Raw genomic sequence first — 12,340 nt, 5'->3', positions numbered from 1 at the left:
AGACTCTCCAACACCAAACTTAGAGTTTGGATATGGGAGTTCAACACCAAACTTAGAGTTTGGTTGTGGCCTCCCAACACCAAACTTAGAGTTTGACTGTGGGGGCTCTGGTTGACTCTACTTGGAGAGAAGCTTTTTCTGCTTGCTCTCCATGGTTGCAGAGGGAGATCCTTGGGTTTTAAACACAAGGGAGTCCTCATTCCATTGAAGGACTATTTCACCTCTGTCAACATCAATCACAGCTCTTGCTGTGGCCAGAAAAGGTCTTCCTAGGATGATGGATTCATCCTCTTCCTTTTCAGTATCCAGGACTATGAAATCAGCAGGGATGTAAAGGCCTTCAACCTTTACTAACACGTCCTCTACTTGTCCATAAGCCTGTTTTCTTGAATTATCTGCCATCTCTAATGAGATTCTAGCAGCTTGCACCCCATAGATTCCCAGTTTCTCTATTACAGAGAGGGGCATGAGGTTTATTCCTGAACCAAGGTCACACAGAGCCTTAAAGATCATGGTGCCTATGGTACAGGGTAATATGAACTTTCCAGGATCCTGTCTCTTCTGAGGCAATGTCAGTTGATCCAGATCACTTAGTTCATTGATGAACAAGGGAGGTTCAACTTCCCAAGTATCAATGCCAAATAGTTTGGCATTCAGCTTCATGATTGCACCAAGAAACTTGGCAGTTTGCTCTTCAGTAACATCCTCATTCTCTTCAGAAGAGGAATACTCATCAGAGCTCATGAAGGGCATAAGGAGGTTCAATGGAATCTCTATGGTCTCTAGATGAGCCTCAGAGTCCTTTGGTTCCTCAGAGGGAAGCTCCTTATTGACCACTGGACGTCCCAGGAGGTCTTCCTCCTTGGGATTCACGTCCTCTCCTCTCCTCACAGGTTCGGCAATGGCGCTTATGTCAATGGCCTTGCACTCTCCCTTTGGATTCTCTTCTGTATTGCTTGGGAGAGTACTAGGAGGGATTTCAGTGATCCTTTTACTCAGCTGGCCCACTTGTGCTTCCAAATTTTTAATGGAAGACCCTGTTTCATTCATGAAACTCACAGTGGCTTTAGATAGATTAGAGACTAAATTTGCTAAATTAGAAGCATTCTGTTCAGAGTTCTCTGTCTGTTGCTGAGTGGATGATGGAAAAGGCTTGCTATTGCTAAACCTGTTTCTTCCACCATTATTAAAGCCTTGTTGAGGCTTTTGATCCTTCCATGAGAAATTCGGATGATTTCTCCATGATGGATTATAGGTGTTTCCATAAGGTTCACCTAAGTAATTCACCTCTGCTATTGCAGGGTTCTCAGGATCATAAGCTTCTTCTTCAGAAGATTCCTCTTGAGTACTGTTGGATGCAGCTTGCATTCCATGCAGACTCTGAGAGATCATATTGACTTGCTGAGTCAATATTTTATTCTGAGCCAATATGGCATTCAGAGTATCAACTTCAAGAACTCCCTTCTTCATAGGCGTCCCATTATTCACAGGATTCCTCTCAGAAGTGTACATGAACTGGTTATTAGCAACCATATCAATGAGTTCTTGAGCTTCTGCAGGCGTTTTCTTTAGGTGAATGGATCCACCTGCAGAAGTGTCCAGTGACATCTTTGATAGCTCAGATAAACCATCATAGAATATATCCAGGATGGTCCATTCTGAAAGCATGTCAGAAGGACACTTTTTGGTCAACTGTTTGTATCTTTCCCAAGCTTCATAGAGGGATTCACCTTCTTTCTGTCTGAAGGTTTGGACATCAGCTCTAAGCTTGCTCAGCTTTTGAGGAGGAAAGTACTTGGCTAAGAAAGCCGTGACCAGCTTATCCCAAGAGTTCAGGCTGTCTTTGGGTTGAGAATCCAACCATAATCTAGCTCTGTCTCTTACAGCAAAAGGGAAAAGCATGAGCCTGTAGACTTCAGGATCTACTCCATTAGTCTTAACAGTATCACATATTTGCAAGAATTCAGTTAAGAACTGAAAAGGATCTTCAGATGGAAGTCCATGAAACTTGCAGTTCTGCTGCATCAGAGAAACTAACTGAGGTTTCAGCTCAAAGTTGTTTGCTCCAATGGCAGGAATGTAGATGCTTCTTCCATGTAAATTGGAATTAGGTGCAGTGAAGTCACCAAGCATCTTCCTTACATTATTATTATTTTCGGCTGCCATCTCCTTCTCCTGTTCGAAAATTTCTGAAAGATTATCTCTGGATTGTTGTAATTTAGCTTCTCTTAATTTTCTCTTCAGAGTCCTTTCAGGTTCTGGATCTGCTTCCACAAGAATGTTCTTATCCTTGCTCCTGCTCATATGACAAAGAAGAAGGCACAGAATAATAATAATAATAATAGAGATCCTTTATATCACAGTATAGGGATCCCTTTGTGAGTGGAGGAAAAGAGGGGGAGACAAAGAATGTAATGTAATGGAAGAAACACAACTGTGAGGAGGCTTGAGATGTGAGATGGGATGTTAGTAGATGAATAAATAGAATGAGATGGGAGGGGGAGAATTTTCGAAAATATTTTTGAAAAAGAGTTAGTAATTTTCGAAAATGGTTTTTGAAAAATGTTAGTTTTTTTTTCGAAAATTTTTTTAAAATCAAAAATAAAAAATAAGAATAATTAGTTAATTAAAAAGAAATTTTTGAAAAAGAGGGAAGATATTTTCAAAAATTAGAGAGAGAGAGAGAGAGTTATTTAGGTAGTTTTGAAAAAGTTAAGAAATAAACAAAAAGTTAGTTAGTTAGTTGAAACAAATTTTGAAAAGATAAGAAGTTAGGAAGTTAGAAAAGATATTTTGAAAAGATATTTTTGAAAAAGATAAGATAAGAAAATATTTTAGAAACTAATTTTGAAAAAGATTTGATTTTTAAAATCTCAATTAATGACTTGATTCATAAGAAATCACAAGATATGATTCTAGAACTCAAAGTTTGAATCTTTCTTAACAAGCAAGTAACAAACTTCAAATTTTTGAATCAAAACATTAATTGATTATGTTATTTTCAAAAATTTGGTATAAAAATAAGAAAAAGATTTTTGAAAAATATTTTTGGAATTTTCGAAAATAACTAAGAATTTTGAAAAAGATTTGATTTTTGAAAAAGATTTTGAAAAAGATAAGATTTTCAAATTGAAAATTTGATTTGACTCATGAGAAACAATTTGATTTTTAAAAATTTTTAAAAAGTCAACTCAATTTTCGAATTTGATGAGAGAAAAAGGGAAAGATATATTTTTTTTATTTTTGAATTTTTATGATGAGAGACAAAAACACTAAAAAGATGCAATGCATGAAATTTTTAGATCAAAACAATGAATGCATGCAAGAATGCTATGAATGTCAAGATGAACACCAAGAATACTATGAATGTCATGATGAACATCAAGAACATATTTTTGAAAAAATTTTTTTAATGCAAAGAAAACATGCAAGACACCAAACTTAGAATTCTTTAATGCCTAGACACCAAGAATTCAAGAATGCATATGAAAAACACTATACAACACAAAACAAAAATTCATCAAGATCAAACAAGAAGACTTACCAAGAACAACTTGAAGATCATGAAGAACACTATGAATGCATGAATTTTCGAAAAATGCACGATGCATATGCAATTGACACCAAACTTATAACATGACTCAAGACTCAAACAAGAAACAGAAAATATTTTTGATTTTTATGATTTTCTAATTTTTTTTGGATTTTTCTCGAAAATTTATATGTAAAAGAAAAATAAGGATTCCAAAATTTTTAATATGAATTCCAGGAATCTTGCATTCTTAGTCTAAAGCTTCAGTCCAGGAATTAGACATGGCTCACTAGCCAGCCAAGCTTTTAATGAAAGCTCCGGTCCAAAACACTAGACATGGCCAAAGGCCAGCCAAGCTTCAGCATTTAACACGAGAGTATATTGCTCTTGATAACAAATTGCAAGCCTCAGTCCAAATAAATTTAGACATGGCTTTACAGCCAGCCAGGCTTTACATGCTTCATGAAACACTAGAATTCATTCTTAAAAATTTTGAATAAAAATTTTTTTGAAAACATTTTTATATTTTTTTCGAAAACAGATGAGAAAATTTTAGAAATATTTTTGAAAATAAAATAAAAAGAAAATTACCTAATCTGAGCAACAAGATGAACCGTCAGTTGTCCAAACTCGAACAATCCCCGGCAACGGCGCCAAAAACTTGGTGTTGTTGCCGGATCCAAACTTGGCACTGATGTTACCGGACCAAAAGCTTGCCGAAAACTCAGACAATCCCCGGCAACGGCGCCAAAAACTTGGTGCACGAAATTGTGATGTCCAGGCTCGAACAATCCCTGGCAACGTGAGCAACTTGGTACGCGTAATCGTGATTACACTTTAATTATGTAAAATTCATGGCTCTTTCTCTCCCTGGCAATGGCGCCAAGAACATGGTGCCAATACCATGGTTCACAACTTCGATACAACTAACCAGCAAGTGCACTGGGTCGTCCAAGTAATACCTTACGTGAGTAAGGGTCGAATCCCACGGAGATTGTTGGTATGAAGCAAGCTATGGTCACCTTGTAAATCTCAGTCAGGCGGATATAAAATAATAATGGTGTTTTCGAATAATAAATAAAAGAAGGGATAGAAATACTTATGTAAATCATTGGTAGGAATTTCAGATAAGCGAATGGAGATGCTTTTCGTTCCTCTGAACCTCTGCTTTCCTGCTATCTTCATCCAATCAGTCTCACTCCTTTCCATGGCTGGCTTTATGTGATACATCACCACTGTCAATGGCTACTTTCGGTCATCTCTCGGGAAAATGATCCAATGCCCTGTCACGGAACGGCTAATCGTTTGGAGGCATCACCCTTGTCAATGGCTTCATCTTATCCTCTCAGTGAATAATATGCTCACGCACCCTGTCACGGCACGGCTATTCATCTGTCGGTTCTCGATCATGCTGGAATAGGATTTACTATCCTTTTGCGTCTGTCACTAACGCCCTGCAATCGCGAGTTAGGAGCTCGTCACAGTCATTCAATCATTGAATCCTACTCGGAATACCACAGACAAGGTTTAGACTTTCCGGATTCTCTTGAATGCTGTCATCATTCTAGCGTACGCCACGAAGATTCTGGTTAGGAGATCTAAGAGATATTCATTCTAGCTTATTTCATGTAGAACAGAAGTGTTTGTCAGGCACGTGCTCCTAAGGGAGAAGGATAATGAGCGTCACACATAATCATCACCTTCATCACGTTCTTGGGTGCGAATGGATATCTTAGAAGCGAAATAAGAAGAATTGAATAGAAAACAGTAGTACTTTGCATTAATCTTTGAGGAACAGCAGAGCTCCACACCTTAATCTATGGAGTGTAGAAACTCTACCGTTAAAAGTAAATAAGTGAAGGTCCAGGCATGGCCGAGATGGCCGGACCCCATGGTCTAAGAACAATGCGTTCAAAGATGATCCTAAGATCCTAAGATGATCAAAAGATGCCTAATACAATAGTAAAAGGTCCTATTTATAATAAACTAGCTACTAGGGTTTACATGAGTAAGTAATTGATGCATAAATCCACTTCCTGGGCCCACTTGGTGTGTGTTTGGGCTGAGCCTGAGTGTTGCACGTGCAGAGGCCATTTGTGGAGTTGAACGCCAGGTTTTGATCCATTTCTGGCGTTCAACTCTGGTTTTGGATCCTTTTCTGGCGCTGGACGCCAGATTTGGGTAGAAGGCTGGCGTTGAACGCCAGTTTACGTCGTCTATTCTTCGCCAAAGTATGGACTATTATATATTGCTGGAAAGCCCTGGATGTCTACTTTCCAACGCAATTGGAAGCGCGCCATTTCAAGTTTTGTAGCTCCAGAAAATCTACTTTGAGTGCAGGGAGGTCAGAATCCAACAGCATCAGCAGTCCTTTTTCAACCTCTGAATCTGATTTCTGCTCAAGTCCCTCAATTTCAGCCAGAAAATACCTAAAATCACAGAAAAATATACAAACTCATAGTAAAGTCCAGAAATGTGAATTTAACATAAAAACTAATGAAAATATCCCTAAAAGTAACTAGATCCTACTAAAAACATACTAAAAGCAATGTCAAAAAGCGTATAAATTATCCGCTCATCAGCAGTCATTCTAAAACGCTTCCCAGAAAAGCTTAAAGATCCCGGGGACTTTATGATACCATGCATATTAGAGGGTGATTGCACCAAGACAGCTTTATGTGATCTTGGGGTAAGCATCAACCTAATACCTGCATCCACTATCAGAAAGCTTGGTTTAACTGAAGAAGTCAAACCAACCCGGATATGTCTCCAACTTGTTGATGGCTCCATTAAATACCCATCAGGCGTGATTGAAGACATGATTGTCAGGGTTGGACCATTCGCCTTCCCCACTGACTTTGTAGTGCTGGAAATGGAGGAGCACAAGAGTGCTACTCTCATCCTAGGAAGACCTTTCCTAGCAACTGGACAAACTCTCATTGACGTCTGGTGCACAAAATTGTGATCGTCAATGGCGCCATCAACATGGTACGCTCAATTGTAATCTCAACTTTTTATCACAACTTCGATACAACTAACCAGCAAGTGCACTGGGTCGTGCAAGTAATAAACCTTACGTGAGTAAGGGTCGATCCCACGGAGATTGTTGGTATGAAGCAAGCTATGGTCACCTTGTAAATCTCAGTCAGGCGGATATAAAATAGTTATGGAGTTTTCAAAAATAAATAATAATCTAAGGATAGAAATACTTATGTATATCATTGGTGAGAATTTCAGATAAGTGTATGGAGATGTGTTCATTCCTCTAAACTTCTGCTTTCCTGCTGTCTTCATCCAATCAGTCTTACTCCTTTTAATGGCTGGCTTTATGCAAGGGCATCACCGTTGTCAATGGCTACATCCCAACCTCTTGTGAAAATGGTCCAAATGCTCTGTCACAGCACGGCTAATCATCTGAGGTTCTCGATCATGCTGGAATAGGATTCACCCTCCTTTTGCGTCTGTCACTACGCCCAGCACTCGCGAGTTTGAAGCTCATCACAGTCATTCAATCTCTGAATCCTACTCGGAATACCACAGACAAGGTTTAGACTTTCCGGATTCTCATGAATGCCGCCATCAATCTAGCTTACACCACGAAGATCCTGATTAAGAGATCTAAGAGATACTCATTCAATCTAAGGTAGAACGGAAGGGGTTGTCAGGCACGCGTTCATAAGGAATGATGATGATTATCACGTTCATCACATTCAGGTTGAAGTGCGAATGAATATCGTAGAAGCGGAATAAGTTGAATTGAATAGAAAAACAGTAGTACTTTGCATTAATCTTTGAGGAACAGCAGAGCTCCACACCTTAATCTATGGAGTGTAGAAACTCTACCGTTGAAAATACATAAGTGAAAGGTCCAGGCATGGCCGAATGGCCAGCCCCCAAAACGTGATCACATGATCAAAAATATAATCCAGGATGTCCAACATAATAGTAAAAAGTCCTATTTATACTAAACTAGTTACTAGGGTTTACAGAAGTAAGTAATTGATGCATAAATCCACTTCCGGGGCCCACTTGGTGTGTGCTTGGGCTGAGCTTGAATGTTACACATGTAGAGGTCAATCTTGGAGTTGAACGCCAGTTTGTAACGTATTTCTGGCGTTCAACTCTGGCTTGTGACTTGTTTCTGGCGTTTAACTCCAGACAGCAGCGTAGAACTGGCGTTCAACGCCCTTTTACATCATCTAAACTCGGCCAAAGTATGGACTCTTATACATTGCTGGAAAGCTCTGAATGTCTACTTTCCAATGCAATTGGAAGCGCGCCATTTTGAGTTCTGTAGCTCCAGAAAAGCCACTTTGAGTGCAAGAAGGTCAGAATCCAACAGCATCAGCAGTCCTTCTTTAACCTCTGAATCTGATTTTTGCTCAAGTCCCTCAATTTCAGTCAGAAAATACCTGAAATCATAGAAAAACACACAAACTCATAGTAAAGTCCAGAAATGTGAATTTAACATAAAAACTAATAAAAACATCCCTAAAAGTAACTAGATTCTACTAAAAACATACTAAAAACAATGCCAAAAAGCGTATAAATTATCTGCTCATCACAACACCAAACTTAAATTGTTGCTTGTCCCCAAACAATTGAACACAGCTATTTTATGAGTCTTGGCCGTGGCCCTAAGCACTTTGTTTTCCAGTATTACCACCGGATACATAAATGCCACAGACACATAATTGGGTAAACCTTTTCAGATTGTGACTCAGCTTTGCTAAAGTCCCTAATTAGAGGTGTCCAGGGTTCTTAAGCACACTCTTCTTTTGCTTTGGACCTTTACTTTAACTGCTCAGTCTCAAGTTTTCACTTGACACCTTCACGCCACAAGCACATGGTTAGGGACAGCTTGGTTTAGCCGCTTAGGTCAGGATTTTATTCCTTTTGGCCCTCCTATCCACTGATGCTCAAAGCCTTGGGATCCTTTTTATTTACCATTGCCTTTTGGTTTTAAGGGTTATTGGCTTTTTGCTCTTGCCTTTTGGTTTTAAGAGCTTTTGGCTTTTTCTGCTTGCTTTTTCTTTTTTTTTTCTATTATTTTTTTTTGCCTATTTTTTTTTTTTTTTGCAAGCTTTGTTCTTTGCTGCTTTTTCTTGCTTCAAGAATCATTTTTATGATTTTTTAGATTATCAAATAACATGTCTCCTTATCATCATTCTTTCAAGAGCCAACATATTTAACATTCATAAACAACAACTTCAAAAGACATATGCACTGTTCAAGCATTCATTCAGAAAACAAGAAGCATTGTCACCATATCAATATAATTAAACTAAGTTCAAGGATAAATTCGAAACTCATGTACTTCTTGTTCTTTTGAATTAAAACATTTTTCATTTAAGAGAGGTGATGGATTCATAGGACATTCATAACTTTAAGACAAAGTTACTAACTCCTAATGATCATGTAATGAAGACACAAACATGGATAAGCACTTAACATAAAGAAAACGAAAAACAGAGAATTTAAGAACAAGGAATGAATCCACCTTAGTGATGGTGGCATTTCCTTCTTGAGGAACCAATGATGTCCCTGAGCTCTTCTATGTCTCTTCCTTGTCTTTGTTGCTCCTCCCTCGTTGCTTTTTGATCTTCTCTAATTTCATGAAGGATGATGGAGTGCTCTTGATGTTCCACCCTTAATTGTCCCATGTTGGAACTTAATTCTCCTAGGGAGGTGTTGATCTGCTCCCAATAGTTTTGTGGAGGAAAATGCATTTGAGGCATCTCCGGGATCTCATGGTGATGAGCTTCCTGCGCCTCTTGAGCTCCATGAATGGGCTCTCTTGCTTGCTCCATCTTCTTCTTAGTGATGGGTTTTTCTTCCTCAATGTGAATGTCTCCTTCTATGAAAGCTCCAGCTGAGTAACATAGATGGCAAATAAGATGAGGAAAAGCTAGCCTTGCCCCAGGGGAGGGCTTTTCGGCTATTTTGTAGAGTTCAAGGGAGATGACTTCATGAACTTCTACTTCCTCTCCAATCATGATGCTATGAATCATGATGGCCCGATCCACAGTAACTTCAGATCGGTTGCTAGTGGGGATGATGGAGCGTTGGATGAACTCCAACCATCCTCTAGCCACAGGCTTAAGGTCCAGTCTTCTTAGTTGAACCGGCTTGCCTTTGGAGTCAATCTTCCATTGAGCTCCTTCCACACATATGTCCATGAGGACTTGGTCCAACCTTTGATTAAAGTTGACCCTTCTAGTGTAGGGGCGCTCTTCTCCTTGCATCATAGGCAAGTTAAACGCCAACTTCACATTTTTCGGACTAAAATCTAAGTATTTTCCCCGAACCATTGTAACATAATTCTTTGGATTCGGGTTCTTACTTTGATCATGGTTCCTAGTGATCCATGCATTGGCACAGAACTCTTGAACCATTAGGATGCCGACTTGTTGGATGGGGTTTGTTAGAACTTCCCAACCTCTTCTTTGGATTTCATGTCGGATCTCCAGATACTCATTTTTCTTGAGTTTGAAAGGGACCTCATGGATCACCTTCTTCTTGGCCACAACATCATAGAAGTGGTCTTGATGGGCTTTGGAGATGAACCTTTCCATCTCCCATGACTCGGAGGTAGAAGTTTTTGTCTTCCCTTTCTCTTTTCTAGAGGATTCTCCGATCTTGGGTGCCATCAAAGGTAATGGGAAAACAAAAAGCTTATGCTTTTACCACACCAAACTTAGAATTTTGCTCACCCTCGAGCAAGAGAAGAAAGAATAGATGAAGAAGAAGAAGAAAATATGGAGAGGAGGGGGGAGGTGTGTTTCGGCCAAGAAGAGAAAGGAGGGTTGTGTTGTGTGAAAATGAGGAAGAATGGATGGTTATATATAGGGAAGGGAGGGGGGTAAGTTCAGCCATTTAGGGTGGGTTTGGGTGGGAAATTGATTTTGAATTTTGAAGGTAGGTGGAGTTTATGAGGTAGGTTTATGGGGAAGAGTGGATGGATGTGAGTGGTGAAGAGGTGATGGGGAAGAGAGATTGAAGTGATTGGTGAAGGGTTTTGGGGAAGAGTGTTTATGGGATTGTGTGAAAGAGGGGTGAGAAGAAGTGAGTGGAGGTAGGTGGGGATCCTGTGGGGTCCACAGATCCTGAGGTGATCCTGTGGGGTCCACAGATCCTGAGGTGATCCTGTGGGGTCCACAGATCCTGAGGTGTTCAAAGATTTACAACCTTGCACCCAATTAGGCATGCAAAATGCCTTTGCACACAACTCTGGGCGTTCAGCGCCAGATTGGTGCTTGTTCTGGGCATTGAACGCCCATTTGTAGCCTATTTCTGGCGTTGAACGCCAGAACAATGCTTGTTCTGGGCGTTCAGCGCCAGCTCTTCTCCAGGGTGCATTTTTGGCGTTCAAACGCCCAGATGCTGCCCATTTCTGGCGTTCAGCGCCAGAACCATGCTCTGTTCTGGCGTTGAACGCCCAAAACATGCTTCTTACTGGCGTTTAAATGCCAGTAAGGTCTTTCTCCAGGGTGTGATTTTTCTTCTGCTATTTTTGATTCCGTTTTCAATTTTTATATTTATTTTGTGACTCCACATGATCATGAACCTAATAAAACATGAAAAACAATGAAAATTAGATAAATAAACATTGGGTTGCCACCCAACAACCGCTTCTTTAATGTCAATAGCTTGACAGTGGGCTCTCATAGAGCCTCACAGATGTGCAGAGCTTTGTTGAGACCTCCCAACACCAAACTTAGAGTTTGGATAAGGGGGTTTGACACCAAACTTAGAGTTTGGTTGTGGCCTCCCAACACCAAACTTAGAGTTTGACTGTGGGGGCTTTGTTTGACTCTGCTTTGAGAGAAGCTCTTTATGCTTCCTCTCCATGAATACAGAGAGAGATCCTTGAGTTGTAAACACAAGGTTGTCCTTATTTATTTGAAGGATCAATTCTCCTCTGTCCACATCAATCACAGTTCTTGCTGTGGCTAGGAGGGGTCTTCCAAGGATGATGAATTCATCCTCATCCTTCCCAGTATCTAGGACTATGAAATCAGTAGGGATGTAAAGGCCTTCAACCTTTACTAACACGTCCTCTACTTGTCCATAAGCCTGTTTTCTTGAATTGTCTACCATCTCTAATGAGATTTTAGTGGCTTGCACCCCAAAGATTCCCAGATTCTCTATTACAGAGAGGGGCATGAGGTTTATTCCTGAACCAAGGTCACACAGAGCCTTAAAGATCATGGTGCCTATGGTACAAGGTATTAAGAACTTTCTAGGATCCTGTTTCTTCTGAGGCAATGTCAGTTGATCCAGATCACTTAGTTCATTGGTGAACAAGGGAGGTTCATCTTCCCAAGTTTCAATGCCGAATAATTTGGCATTCAGCTTCATGATTGCACCAAGGTACTTGGTGACTTGCTCCTTAGTGACATCCTCATTCTCTTCAGAAGAGGAATACTCATCAGAGCTCATGAATGGCATAAGGAGGTTTAATGGAATCTCTATGGTCTCTAGTTGAGTCTCAGATTCCTTTGGTTCCTCAAAGGGAAGCTCCTTATTGATCACTGGACGTCCCAGGAGGTCTTCCTCACTGGGATTCATGTCCTCTCCCTCCCTTACAGGTTCGGCCATGGTGATCAATTCAATGGCCTTGCACTCTCCTTTTGGATTTTCTTCTGTATTGTTTGGGAGAGTACTAGGAGGGATTTCAGTGATCCTTTTACTCAGCTGGCCCACTTGTGCCTCCAAATTTCTAATGGATGACCTTGTTTTATTCATGAAACTTACAGTGGCCTTAGATAGATCAGAGACTAAGTTTGCTAATTTAGAGGTATTTTG

At 40.0% G+C, this 12,340-nt stretch overlaps 1 non-coding gene across 1 annotated transcript; it reads left to right on the top strand.

Annotated features, from left to right (window-relative positions):
• Window positions 1-1,662: 1,662 nt before the first annotated feature.
• Window positions 1,663-1,770, top strand: LOC112724752 (small nucleolar RNA R71). Its single transcript, XR_003163900.1, has one exon. It is a non-coding gene; the product is annotated as a small nucleolar RNA R71 (small nucleolar RNA).
• The last annotated feature ends 10,570 nt before the right edge of the window (window positions 1,771-12,340 follow it).

Source organism: Arachis hypogaea, chromosome 11 (assembly GCF_003086295.3).
Source record: "Arachis hypogaea cultivar Tifrunner chromosome 11, arahy.Tifrunner.gnm2.J5K5, whole genome shotgun sequence".
Taxonomy (NCBI): Eukaryota; Viridiplantae; Streptophyta; class Magnoliopsida; order Fabales; family Fabaceae; genus Arachis; species Arachis hypogaea.
This window is presented reverse-complemented; position numbering and strand designations above follow the sequence as displayed.